Below are 13474 nucleotides of genomic sequence, written 5' to 3'. Positions count from 1 at the left end.
CTGCTGACCACGGAAAGCCAAGGTCATCTTTAAGCTGGGACACGGAGAGCTCTGCTGTCACAGCTGGGGGTCGCAGTGGTGGCAGCCAGTCAAGAGCAAATGTAAAAGCAGGACCCTGGTGTCATCACCCTGCAATTTCATGAGCAGGTCTGAGCCTGTCCTGGAGCCCAAATTCACTTCATATCCAAAGTATTTGGACACTGGCCCATGCTCCAACACAGGCTGGTGGAACATGCCTGGGAGTATGGAAATTTATTTCTGTTCTGCCCTTTAGCATAAGCAAACTTGCAAGCCCATAATGCAGAGTAGCGAGGCAAAGGCAGGGGTGTGCATGCTTAAATTAAGATCATTACCTGGTACTAAATGAGGCCTTATGCAACGTCGTGGAGCTGATGTAGGCAGGTAACTGGCTGTGTTCTCCTTCCTAGAAAGATGACCTCCCCCTCTGGCCCCTTACTGCCAAGGGAAAGGAAGAAATACAGGTTCTTGTATAAGCTCCCCACTACTTTACTCTCCTAAATGTTGGATATCAATCCCAGGCATAGTATATCTTTACCTTTTGGTGAACCTCCCAATCTTCTGACCCCAGGATATTCCCTCTTGGGCCCTTCCCGGGAAGCGTACCCGGCCGTGTGCTCTTGGCAGTAGCTGACTGTTCTCTGTCACTGAAACTTGAAGAGCAGCAGTGTGTACTCAGGAGTCCAGGACTGACCCCCTCCGGAGCAAACTGGGCTCAGATTTTCATAGGCTAAACAAGCTCTGCTTTCTCCTGGGGTCAGGTAAATTGCAGCTTTGCAAAACAGCTAGAATTACTGATTAAAAATTAAAAGGCTAAGTTATGAAAATAGACTGAAAATGTCAATTGATTTTGGAAAATGTCCATTTGATCTATGTTTCCACATAGATCTTAAACCTTCAACCGTTTTCCTGAGAGCTAAAACGTAGAACTGCTTAACAGACTTCATTAGAAGTGAGAGCATTCAGTCCATTTCTCATCCTCTGCCTGGAAAAGCAAAAGGGACCCCAAACAACATAGACAGCAAAGAGAAAATCAGCAGCAAGTTCACCGTCTACAATACAGGTCTGTTGCAATAATGTATTTCACTCACTGAATATAGGAAATATTAATAATCTGAAGTCTTACTTGTTACAAAGACATTAAATCTAAAAGTATATGACCTAAGAAAAATGTTTTGCTTAAAATAGATTTCTTATCCTGTATTTCCTCTTGTCTGCCCCAGTTCTTTGAGTTTGTAACTCTTGGGGTCAATATGAATACATAGAGTTCACTTGAGAAAACATAACTGGGATTAAAGGAATGAGTCAGAGGAAGGAAAAAATCAAAACAGGATCAAGATACCTCTGAACTGGCTTGAAGGAGCTATCTGAAGGGACTACGTTTACTCCAATAAAAACTGCACGTGGCAAAAATATCTTGAGTGAAGAGGGTAAATGGAGCATTTAAAAAGAAAATACTAATTCAAAATACTCATTGAGCAATCAGTCATTTCATAATGTGCTCATGTATGCATGTGGTCACATCCAGGCACTTCCAGCTCTGAAAGCCAACGTCACCGAGGATGTCTGAAATTAAGGATACTTGAGTTGCCACTACATCCTATTGCTCTTCATTCCTCTGCTAGCAGGGGCATTGGCTGTTTTTTCTCAAGCTGTGCCAAGCATTTCTCTCAAAATAAGCAGTTGCATGCTGTCTGAGAAGCTGAAACCAATTATTAAAGATTACTCATTTCTATAAAGCTTTGTTAATACTTTTTTAACAATGTAAAGGGCTTGTAAAGCATTTAGGCCAATGTTTTCCAAACATGTCGGTGATTTTGGAGATTTTGAAGGCTTCTTCAGAGCACTGGAAAGGTTAAAACCTAAAATTAGAAGCCTGTGTGAAGGTTTTGGCATGTATCCACCAATGTTCATGTGTTTTGCTGGTGGTGTTGGATTTGAATACCACTGCTGGGCACTTTTCAGACACATTGCACCGATGCACTGGGCCACCTAAATGGTCCGTGCATTCTTCCAGGTAAAGGTATTAGCTATTTTGGGAAGTTTGTGCCTGGAAACTTTCCTCTGCTGTGGGGAGCGTGGTAGCTTTTTTCTAAAATTAAGGAAAACCCAAAGGTTTTCAAGTAGTTCATACACGGGGAAAAACCCAAAGAAAGTCCATGATTAGTGCTCCTGGACACCTATGCCAAACAGTCTGGGGAAGGGCTCAGATCTGAACGAGGGAAGAGGTGAAGATGAGCCACAACGACCAGAGGAGGAGGCTGAAGAAGAATAGGAAGGGAGAGGACAGTCTAAGCACCGCATCCCTTACCCTGATCACTGATCGGAGAGAAGAGAGCAACATTAAACTGTGGACAACAGTAAAAACCCTGAATGCAACATGGGGAGGGTATCACTGGGTAAAAGAGAGGATTTACACATTTGGGTTAAGACAAAGATGAGTACACACTGGCAACTAGTAACCAACACAAGGAACGTTATGAAGAGCTGTGCAACAAATGGAGCAGAGATGAAACAAATCCTTCCGTACAAGGAGGGAGAACAGATTCTGAGATTTCTATGAAAAGTTTTAGTGGTCAGAAAGCTTAAAAAAAAAAAAAAAGAGGTGTTGTTGAGTGACATCACTGCAGAGCCTGATGCAAGTATGCACAGAATGTAATGGCAGAAACCATTCAGCAGGATTACAAATATGCTGAGCAAAAGGAAAGGTGACGTTACTAGGAATGTGTGAGGAAAAGCAGAAGAGTGAGTTCAGTAACTATTGCAGAATCTGCTTTTTGAGTATGCCAAAAAAAGCACTAAGGTGCAGTAAGTAAAAGGGAAGATGTGTATGGAAATAGCATTAAAAAAAAAAAAGGCTGGATGAAATGAAGATGAAAGTACAGCCAAGTCTCTTCATGTGACAAGGGGATGATTCTCCCCTTCCATTCTGCTCTCGTGAGACCCCACTTGGAGTACTGAACACAGCTGTGGTGCCCCCAGCAGAAGAAGGATGTGGAACTGTTGGAGGAAGTCCAGAGGAGGCCACAGAATTGATAAGGGGACTAGAGTAGCTTCCCTGTGAAGACAGGCTGAGAAAGTTGGGGCTGTTCAGCCCAGAGAAGAAAAGGTTGTGTGGAGAACTCATGGCAACCTTCCAGTACCTGAATGGGCCTGCTGGGAAGCCAGAGAGGAACTCCTGGTCAGGAACTGTGGTGATAGGACAAGCAGTAATGGGTTCAAACTTAAAGAGGGGAAATTTAGGTTAGATATACGGAAGAAATTCTTTACTGTGAGGTGGCTGAGGCACTGGAACAGGTTTCCCAGAGAAATTGTGGCTGCCCCATCCCTGGCAATGTTCCAGGGGGCCCTGAGCAACCTGGTCAAATGGAAGGTGTCCCAGCCCAGTGCAGGGGGCTTGGAATGAGATGATCTTTAAGGTCCTTTCCAACACAAACCATTCTATGATTCCATAATTCTGTTGTTCTATGATAAAAGACATCTCACAGAAATACAGTCAACACACCCAAATTTTCTAAAATCCTTCCCATTACTCTGGACTCTTTCATTATCCTACCAAAAGTCCTGTGGGTCATGTTGACTTGAGCTGCTCTGCTGGGATAATCAGCAGGTACACTCATTTAGGCTGGAAGGCATTTTTCCAGGACCAGTCTCTTTCAGCCTCTCCTCTTCCCATCACCTGTTTGAAATGGCACCTGCACCAGGAAATGTCATCTGCAACATGGGTTGTTGCACTGGCACTTGCATAGGAAGGGCCCTGGCAAAAAAATACTACTGCCCTCCAGTTATTTTTTTCATTTTCTCCCTCCTGGCTGACTCTGTAGATCCCCCTTTCCTTTGGACAGTTATGCTGCTCATCCTAGCCCTTTGTTCAGGCTGGCAGTGCTTCCCTGGGTGTCTCTGCTGTGGCGAGGCAGGAGGATGGGGAAGGAATGGACATTCCTCAGAGCCAGGTGCTGTGCTTGGTCCTGCATGCCCCGTGCCCAGCTGGGTGCTGTCCCACTGCCTGCACGCTCAGTGCTCACTCCTGCTCAGCCAGGGAGGCTCTGAGATGACAGTCAGTTACTTCCAGTACAGACAAAAGCCACTGTGTAAAACATCAGTAATACATTTACACATTTAGCACTGCAATTAGTATTGCCTATCCCCCTGTACACCCTGGTCCTAGGCCAGCCCATGTTCCTATCCCATGCAAGTCCCCTGTCTTTCCACTCATCCCAGTGATTCCCACTCATTCACTGCTATAAGCACCTCAAAACAAGGCCCATGCCAACAGTCCTCCTGTGCAGAAAGTATGTGTCTAATTTTTTCCACCCAGTATCTCCCATGTTCCAAGCTTGGGAGATGACTATGGGAGTGTAATTGCAGAGCTGAGAAGAATGAAAATTGCATCACTGCTGCCATAAATACTGAACTATTTCTTTTGTACAGCAGAGTATCGAGACACCATGAAACCAGTGCCTAGCTGGGGAGATAGAGTGTTGTGCTGGTGTTTGTCCGGTTCCTCACTTTGGGGAGCAGTAAGAAACAAAGAAATGAAAGATGTTTGAGTTCTTGTTGGTCACACAGGTGATGACTTGAAGGGAGTTGTTCCTGTGGAATGGCAGACAAGACACATGCAACCACTAACCCAGCAAGAGATTAGTAGGGACCTACAAAAACAGTTCCCTGAGCCCACGTGGTGTTACTGCTGTGTTCCCACCCAGCCCCGTAACCTCAAGCCCAACCACAGCCCCACAACTGTTTGCATTAAATATTCTCTCACAACAGTACTTTTTCACACATCCCTACGCCACAGGCCTTCCCTTTATGCCACGCTGCCACGGAACACCCTGCGGCAGAACTCCAGCTCTGCCCTTCAGCCACACTAAATAGCTCCTCAAACCATTTGCCAATGCCAGGACCAATTAATAGACAGGAGCATTGCACCTCTTCACCTCCAAGACCTTCAGGCATTTCACAAGTTAAATGAATCCTTTCGCCAACCCAAGTAACCATGAAAAGCTTAGTCTGACAGTGAAGAAAACAGACAGGTTTCAAATAAACAGTATTTTGAATGGGCAGATGCATGTCAGTCTCCCAGAATAGAGAATCTCAGACTTTCAAAGCTGTAAGTGACCTCCAGGCTTGCAGATCCCTGCCACCACCTGCTTCTGGTGCCCCTCTGGCAATAGACTGAGGAATGGAAAGTTTAGAAATTGGATAGCTTGGACTAATACCCTTGCTACCCCTAACAGTGGCAGTGGACAGCATGTTTGCAGTTGTAGGACCACCCATTCTATGTGCCAAGGTCCTCACACTGGTCTGGGCTGCTGTGCCTTTGGGGTGGTTCTTGGGCAGATATCTAGATGATATTTGCTATCTTATATTCTTGTCTACCCCTTCACGTTGTTCATCAACAAAGCTTCATCAGTAAAGTTAATCCAGAAGAGTTAGTTCACCAGGAGCTCTGTGATTTCTTCCTCCTCTGCTTGCAGCCAGAGCTGCTGAATGGCTCAGCATCTGCATTCTAATACACACTGAGCTGCTCCTCTGTTACTGGCACAGGGGTGCAAAGCAATCTCTCTCCAGCCTGACTTGGCTCTCCAAGGATGGAGGAATAAAGGATGCCAGAAGGACAGCTGACAATTCTGTCCTCAAATCCTGTGCTTCCTGCTTCCTACACACAGGAGAGCAGCAGAGTAAAAGCCCCCTACTACCCAGAAATCACTGGCTGGACTCACCATTCCCAGCCTGAAAGCTGCTGCCTTGTCTAAAAGTGGTGGGTGCCTTGGGCATGGACAGCTGGGGAGGGATGTGGAATAGCTGCTGTGCCCATACATCTGCTTTGGAACAGCACTCAAAATCCCAGCTCAGATCAACACCCTGGTCACCCCCTGCTTTGTAAACAAGCTTTTGAGCACCTGTTCTGAGATATAAAATGGGACTGTTTCTGGACCTGGAATAATCCTATGGAAAAGAGTTGTGTCCTTCTCTAGACAAAATCCTTAGCTCTATTAAAATGCTCAGCCAGACTAAAGCAACTTCAGATCACTAGTCTTGGACAAAGATTTGTCACACGAAGACAGGAAAGAAAATGTTAGCCAAAGTAATCCCAAGAAAAACACTCGTAATGATGGTTTGCAGATTCCAATGCAGCAGCTAAATCAACACCTTGCTTTGCCAAGGAAACATTGTGAAATCTGCGCTTTACTCTTTGATCCTAAGCCTTCCTTACCCATGTTTTCATAAGCAGTATCATTAGTCAGAAATGATTGTAAAACTAAGATCGGTTTGTCAGTGAGCTGCTGATAAAAAACAAATTGACTTGTCATGTCACGGATAGCTGCTAGACTATGCTGGCATGCATTAACCTGGATTATGTAAAATATCCCATATGGTATGATAAGCTTTCTTGGACTTTTTTATTAACATTTTTGTGTATAGGATACAATATTTTATAATTTTAAAAGGAGAGGAGACTGAAATGAGGAACAAATCATTACCACAAGCAGGAAGCAAAACAAGGCAAATACATGTCTCATTTTTAAAAAATGTATGCTATATTTATATTATTCATATTTTTCTCTAAAATTTAATAAACCTAATAATGCCCTTTAACTCAGAAACACACTAATAAGAGCATGAAGTTCTGAAGAACTCCTGTCTTTCCCCAGGGCAGATATTATGGAAACAGCACTGGAATATTAAAATTCTCCATTCTCTTTTTAGGAGAAAATTTTGAGGGAAAAATTAAATTTTTCTTAAATCAATAGTGGTTGGCACAAAAATTACAGTAGCACTTCTAAAGCTAAAACGCCATAATTGGAAGTGGCAAACTTTTAAAAGTTCCCTGCTTTCTCCACTCTAAGATGGCTTTGGTCTCCTCTTTCTCCAATGTCACACCTCCAAAATTTCACACACAGTCAGGCGGACTTGTGCTCCCTCCCTGCTGCTCGGTAGCGCTCAGCTCCGAGCCGGGCTCCGCCTCCTGGCTCTGCCGGAGCTGTCACAGTTTCCACCCTCGAGGCGTTGCGGTGCTCCCGAGCTGCGCGCCTGGCCTCGCGCGGCTGTCCCAATGCCCTACATTCCAGACAGCTTCCCTGCTGGATCGCAGAGCCCTGCCAGCCACCAAGGAGCCCTCACAGCACCTCGGCGGGCCCCTGGCTATGCCAGCGCCAAGGCCGGCACTGGCTCTGGAGGCTCTCGGGGTATGTCAGCACTGCAGAGCCGCGGTCCAGCGGCTCCTGTAAGGACACCTCGCCCCCTGCTCCTGGAGCTTCCCTGCACGCTCCCGTGAGGAAAACCAGAGCTCGCGGGCACCCTCGGCTCCCTGCCCGAGTGCCCGAGTGCCGCTGTGCCCCACGAGGAGCTTGGGGCCACGCTCAGACACCCACCCGCAGGGTGGTCAGCGGGAGCTGCGCTGTGCTGGAGATGCAGAGGGACCAGGCGGGGCTGCCCTCGATGCCCGGGAGCCTGCGGAGAGCAGAGCCTGGGCACCTGTCCTGCCTGGCCTGCATTGCACACGAGGAGGAGGGCCGGCTCTGGAAACTCTATGTGCTTTTCTGGCCACTGCTGCTGGGAATCTGATGTTCAGAGGCAGGCAGTTACGGCTGTGTTGAGCTAAGATGACTCTGATCAGCTTAAAAACCAAACTAGCAAAGGCATAGGCTCCTAAGAGCAGAATTCCTTCAAATTTGGTACGCAGGCAGTTAAAGCACACTCAAAGAATTCCCTTCCTCAACAGGAAATAGTACAACTTTTTCAGTGCTTCCTCTTTTAATATTTGAAATCTTTGCACTTCACGCAATACCTTTATTTGCATACAGATTGTAACAACTCACCTACACTGTTTCTAACTTTAGGTCATTCATAATTCACTTACGTAAAAGGCAGTAACGGTTTTTGCTACTGGTAATAATTAGCAAAATGTACTTTTCTACAGCATAATCTCTGCTCAGATAAATATTTTCCCACCTGCTCAGCTACTTAGCTAACAATCTGCCAACTCAATTCTTCCGTAGGCTGCATGTAGCTGGAAGCTGTGAAGCAGGGCTTATCCACATCCCCAAGCTCCCTGGCTCACACCATATGATTCTAGTGGACAGTGTCTCTGTCTGTGACAGGGGGTTGGAACGAGATGATCTTTAAGGTCCCTTCCAACCCAAACCATTCTATGATTCTATGGTTCATACAAGAGTTAAGATTAAAGACCCTTCCTCTATAAGTAATGTTGAATTCTCTTGAAAGCTATCTAACAACACTGCCTAAAGACCAGTTTCACACAAGTTTAAATTTCTTACTAAAGAGACAGGTAAGACACCCTGCTGAAAAACTGCAGAAGTTCAATTTTTTTAACAGTATTTTAAAACCTGATGAAGCTTCAGTTGCTGTAATGATGTGGAACTAACTGAGAACTACAGTCTGTTTTCTTAAACTAACATTCAGGTTCACCAGACATTCACCATTCTTGCCACCGTTAAACTGCAAGTTTAAATGTCAGGTTTGAGCTAAAAAAAGTAGCTGCAGATGAAAAGAGTCAACTGGAAAATCAGATGGACGTAGGTAGTGGTTTTGTACAGGAGAGCACTTGTATGTGGATGTATTAAGTCAAATTGCACTTTGACCAAAAGTTATGTATTTATTAATTGAAAACATGTAGATTTCTGCTTCTTTCCAGTTTGCTTCTTTCCCCTAGACCAAACAAGGCTCAACTTTCAGCAGTCAACTGTCAGTGAACCAATTGATTACCCCCTTCATTATGTCAGAATAGGAAACACAAGAATTAATTACAGAAACTTTGGGATAAGTTTATCCCAGGGATAAACTTATGTTCCAAGAGTAGCAATATTTGCCAATGCCACCCCTATTTTTTTTGATAGTTAGACAAGCTAGTAAATGACCCCATGTCAGCCAGCAGTGTAAGCTGTACCATATGATGGTCAAAAGGAATGACTGACTCTGTGATCTGCTGTGTGCACCACACAGGTTGTCACTCCCTCTTGCAAAGAGTCCTGCTCCCTTCTGTTACCATCTCCAGAAAAAAAAAATCTCATTTGGCTTCAGAAAGTTTAGATTGGACTTCATTCTTTTGCTTTGGGTCCATGTGGGTTTCTAGTCTGATAGACTCAGTCCTGCAGGGAAGCAAACAAAGCAACCTGATGCAAGTCAGCAAGTGGTGAGGATACAGAGCACACAGACCATCACATTGGCTTCTCCGCTTGTGGTCTTCCCAAGTAGGAGGTTGAGAGGCTTTACAACCCAGGAAGGTTATCTGTGTTGCAAATTAGCAGAATCCCACCACAAGGAAGGTAAGGAAGGACCACACCGATTTTGGGGCCAGCATTTCTAAGCTTCACGCAGTCGAAAAACCAAAGGAAAATTCGGTCACAGCTCTGGACCATCACTCAGAGTGCGAACTCATCAGTTAGGTATGTGTGCACAGAGCTGGCTGAGATCAACAAGCATTATGAGAAATACAAGTCAGTGTTGCTTTAGACATCAATCAGAGACTAGATTTATTTCCCATGGTTTGGGGTCACTCTGGGAGCTTTTCGCAAGGCCACTCAGCAAATGCTATGAATAGACTCAGGAACTTGAGTCTTAGTCCAACCAATGTCCCATTCACACATCTAAAGTGCTGTGCTTTTGCACCTGTACTCTGCTCTAGATGGTGGCTGGGCTAAATAGGGCAGTGCTGGACAGGAGAGCTGACTCCTGTGGCCTTCCTTCTGCTCAGATGGAGTGGTTCTCATTCCCATCCTGTGTGCCAGCCAGAGGGAACACCTGACACCACTCAGGCTGATCAGGCTGAGCTTCTCCCCTAGGGATTAAAAAGCTGCCTCTGAATCTTTCTGAATTTACCCTCAGGAGGCTCTTAATCCTTCAGATGTGGCTACTAATTCCATTGTCTGTTTCCCTGGTTCTTGTCCCTGTGTAATTCTAAACTGCACCTTTGAACCAATATGTACTCTAAGAAATGCACATCTGAAGTGAGGGCCCAGTGCCAAATTTAGATACCCAAAAATGGATAAATTTAGAAAAATTTCTGAATTTTTTCTAATTTAAAATTAGAGAAATCTCAATAAAATAAATGAGGGGTTGCAGTTTGTGAAGCACTTTTTAAGCACCCACCCACACTGGAATGCTTATGCTTGGAATTATGAACCTGACTTCAAACAATCATGCTGGAGCTCAAGGATGCTCTGGAAAATGGCTTCAACCTCTCCCAGCCCCATTCTCCCATTACCTTGGGCAGTGCAGGATTAAAGAACTACTGTTCCACCTTAGTCAGCTGCTATTTGCCTTCTCTGCTTTGTTACCATCACACAGGCAAATGGAGAGTTAATGTTTTTATGTCTACGGGTGCAGGATGTCACAAGAACTAGTCTATCTACTCTTGAGCAGTGCTGAAGAAGGACTAGAAGTGGTTAGCTCTGTTTAACTGTCTTCCAGTCAGCTGCTGTGGATTGCCTGCACTGTGGCACCCAACGTTCAGGAAGGGGGTTGTGTAACTTGCTCCTGCAGGGGAATGAAGCCCATGAGTCACTGGGTCCCTTTGCTTTGCTCCGGTGCATGGCTGTTAGAGGTCCTGTAATAGCCCTAAAACACAGACCTCCACATAATTCACTGCAATGGCAGTTCCCTCCATTTCCCAGCTCCTGCCAAGCAGAACAGCTCTCCTTCATTTCAAGAGCCGCTTAGTTGGTCAGGTTTTGTTACACTGTGGAACAAGTGTCTGAGCTATAGTGCTGTTACTCTTGCCAAGGCTGTGTTCCTTAACTTGTGTGCTGGATGACAGAGCCTAGCCACAGCAGCAGATGGAGGTGCATGAAAAATAGAAGATCAAAATATCACTGAGGACAACAGGCCTCTACTTCTTCTAGCATGGACCTTGCTCCTGCTGTCCAATTATGGAGGTCAAAGGTGTAATTTACTTAGAGGAAGAATTATTTGTGCATAAACAGCCACTGGCTAATAATACAGAGAAGATGCTAATAAATTCTAATGGGTGGCAGAGCAGACAGCACTAGACAAGTGACCTGAGCATCTTGTTACATAAACTGAAGCAAGAGGGAGTCTGATGCTGATGACAAAGCCTTTTTGTGAGTAACACGGGCAAAATCTTTTAGAGAACAACTCAACTCTTAAGTTAAAGAAAATGGGGCTCTTCTTTCCTACTAGAAACTAACTTTAGCAACTTCTTTCCCTCTTCACATACAACAAGAAATGGAAGTAACTGCTGCTATTTTGTTTCAAAGACAGATTATCTTGAGACGGAAAAGGAGGAACACTGTTGTCATGAAAAACCTGCAGTAGTGTAAGGTGTTGTCGAAGGGACATCCTTCTTCCAGGGAGAAGGAAAACACTGTTCTGACTGGGGAAGGCTTGTTACAGTTCTCAACTGCCATGGCTGGCACCTACTGCATTTCTTTTGGTTCTTACCTACAGCCACATTCCTAGGCCTCGGCCCTTCCAGTTTCATTTGGATGCATCTCATCTTGGGCTATAAAATCTTAAAATACAGTGCTAAGTGATGTCTCAGCTTGTTCTGCCTGCTGCTTTGGGAGTGGCCATACTACACCCCCAGACTGCAATTCAGCTGCTTCAAATAGAACAAACACTTATTTAAATAGCAGCCTTCCTCCACCACTCTCTCAAAAGCTAATGAGCAGGGGATCAAAGATTCTTAAGCTCAACTGGCCCATTCACATGTCAGGGTGACCTCCATAGCCAGTAACACACATGGGAGCAATGTAACAACCAGACTTCAAATACTGAACCCAAATAATGTGGCATTTACAGCTTGGTCAGCTGGGACCTCTCTTTTATACAAGCTGAAAGCACGGTTTGGAGTCACTCATCTGGATTGTTAGCACAATGCCTGACTATCCCGAAGAAAACAATACATGGAAGCAGCAGTTTTTCTAGAAACATCCTAGTGTCTTAAAATACATGCAGGAACACTGAGAGAGCAAAAGATGGACAGGTAATAAATGCACCACAGCAGGGTAACACTGCAATCTTCTCTAAATAAGAGGCAATTTTCAAGAGTGAGGGGACGAGACAGGCCAGCTTCACAGAATCACCATTGTTTGCTGACTTTGAACAACTGCAGCTCCCCAGAGGGAGGGATATGAGAAGGCTCAAGCAGTAGTTTTTGAAATGGAAGGTGGTGCTGGTTCAGCAGAGGAAGTAAACTGCAATGAAACAAAGATTCCAGTTTGCAGTTTATAGAAAATCTGGTCCAAAAGTTCTGTATGTATTTTCAAAAACTAGAATCCCATTTGTTCTCCCATAGCTAAATTAAGAACGTGCTATTTTAAGCTAGTGAACATTATCCCAATGTACTGAAAACACAGACAGAAATCCAGCAACTTTCCAGGGTTGACAAGATTATCTCAGGCCTCAGCTATCTTGCTTTGCACTGTGCTAGAAAACAGCTGAGAGTAAGATGAGCCCTGATACATGTCCAGCTGCAGTGCCCACCCCTGCTCCCACACCAAGGAAGTCTCTGCTCCCCAGCAGAATCCTCTGCACTGTGAGGTGTTTTCTGCAGTGCTTATTGGGATGCACAGTGGAAGCAATTGCAGTGTAGTTCTACTTGAAGAAGTCAAAACCTTGCCAAGACCTTTCTTCTGCTGTTGTGTCCTTCCCCTCTTGGAGGCCAGCACCTTTAAACAGGCTCTCTCAGATGAAGGAACGCTGCCATCCACAGCCATGAGGACGCATGTTGAGCCCTGGGGATGTAGCTGTCAACATGTTGTTGGGTGGCTTCAGCTTTGCAACCTATCTGGAGTGTAAGAAGTATAAGGCAGAATAGCCTGGAACAAAAGCCACTTGGTCACAGAACACACATACTTGGAGTATCACTGGTGGCAACAAAATGGACATGGTCTGGAATAGGAGGAAGAAGACAAATGGCAAGGATCACATTGTGTGAGCTCCAGGTCAGAAATATGAAGTCACTGCCATCTACAAGTTCAGCAACCTGCTCACTACTTAGAGTATGAAGTTTCCAGATCCCATTGTGATACCAGGATGGCTGAGCATCTTCTTTCTCACTCCAGAAAACCTCCTGCCAGGCTTTATCTGGCCTCTTCCTTGAGACAGCCTCACACTGCCATGTTTCATAGCTGGTTCCTCTTATCTGGTCCCTAAGGGCTCTGTTAGCTAAAGTACAACGACATGGGAAGAAAAACAAGTAACAAGAGCTGTCAGAAATAGGTTCCTATGTTTCTGCCTTTCTTTAAAGAATGCCTCAGCTCTTTGCTCTTGATCCATCATTGGTGGGTGTCCCAGGTGAGATTTCTTCTGTCCCTCCTCTTAATCCTGGCCGCAAGTCCACGACTCTTTCCTGGGACCTCCTGAATCTTTCACTTTACAAGATGGGAACCAGGACTCCTGGCTAGTCTGGGCAGATTAATCTGTCATGGTCAAACTTTACAGTGCTGAAATGCCACAGTGATGAGACCGT

The sequence above is a fragment of the Corvus kubaryi genome, unplaced genomic scaffold (genome assembly GCF_017639235.1).
Source record: "Corvus kubaryi isolate FWS band 111438036 unplaced genomic scaffold, C.kubaryi_AGA036_p1.0 37397, whole genome shotgun sequence".
NCBI classification, from domain to species: domain Eukaryota; kingdom Metazoa; phylum Chordata; class Aves; order Passeriformes; family Corvidae; genus Corvus; species Corvus kubaryi.
Note: the sequence above shows the minus strand (reverse complement) of the source record.